Source organism: Arachis duranensis, chromosome 2, assembly GCF_000817695.3.
Source record: "Arachis duranensis cultivar V14167 chromosome 2, aradu.V14167.gnm2.J7QH, whole genome shotgun sequence".
Taxonomy (NCBI): domain Eukaryota; kingdom Viridiplantae; phylum Streptophyta; class Magnoliopsida; order Fabales; family Fabaceae; genus Arachis; species Arachis duranensis.
In genome coordinates, this window is record NC_029773.3 from 84,590,264 (window position 1) to 84,591,671 (window position 1,408).

Genomic DNA, 1,408 nt, shown 5'->3' on the forward strand with positions numbered 1-1,408 from the left:
AAATTATAGATATAAAAAAATTTTGTCTTATATTAATAGGAAAAGACTTGGTATATACTATTTGACACAACGTCCCTGTCTCAAGTGGCATGACCCAAATGCGACCAAAAAAATTAAGGGAGGTTATTCATCATTTTTGGAGAGCCACTTCATCAGACAAAATTATCTTTTTTTTTTTAAAGATATTTTATATCTACTAATTATCTATTGACACGTGGTATAGTAATTAGATCTGGTTTAATATAGTTGGTTTTTATCAAAATCAATAATTTAGACCGATTTATATAAACCGGATCGGACTATGCTTAAAATATTTTTATTTTATTTTTTATTTGAAAACCTTATTCCCTTCTTCTTTTGTCCCTCTCTCACAATGTCACTGAGCTCGAGCTCTCTCGTCTCTCTCACTATGGCTCACCAGCTCCAACACTCAAGTTCTCTCCCGCTCTCGTCTCTGACCTTTTTCACTGTCTCCGGTCTCGCACTCAAGCTCTCTGGGTCATCAGTCTCCACAGTCTCGAACTCAGTTGCGCTAATCGTCACCGGCAACAGAAGTGTTAGGATTTGGTTGAATTAGTCCCACATTGCTTAGGATAGCAAATGGAGTGGGTGGCCTAGACTATAAATATGAGGCTAAGTTCTCTACTTGTTTTTGCACCAGTCAGAAACACTTTAAACTTGTATTTGATTTTTCTTTTTCTCTGTACTCTTTGATTAGAGAGTGTTGTGAGGTGTAGTTAGATATTTGCTTTGAGAGAGTGTGGGTATACTGGGGTGCCGGTGTTAGAGAGAAAGAAGTCTATGTTGTAACAATTTTCACATAGTGATATTCTCTAGTTGTCATTTGACAAAGGCCGTGGTTTTTCTTCGGTAATTGGAGTTTTCACGTTAAATTCTTGTGTTGTGATTGTGTCTATTTTATTTCTCTGTGAAAGGTATTTTCTCAAGAGGGAATGGTGTATTATTCCCAACAAGTGGTATCAGAGCTTCGGTTTGGTGGGATTTATTCTTAGTATACTCTGTGGTTGCAGCCTAGTCTGACCTTCCACATCAGAAAAGAATTTTGTCATGTAGCTTGAGGTTGATCTTTGGTTGCTGTTGTTGTTGCTGGAAGGCAGTGTGACACTGTGAGAGTGCAGTTTGGAAAGGTTCTGGCTAAGGAAAGACCTGGTATTTAAGTGTGTCCATTGTGACCCACCTCTCTTTCCTAGGGACCCTTCCTAGTGCACGGTCTACAGTTGAGTTATACTCAAGGCGTTGAAGGAGAAGATCTCTGGTATGAAAGATGATGTTCTCTAGAAGACAAGAAGTATCCTCATGGTATTGTCGCACTGCCATGGATAAGGATAAGTTGTGGCAATCGGGTCCACAAATTGCACACGGGCATTGGTTGGTGTTGAGATGCAAG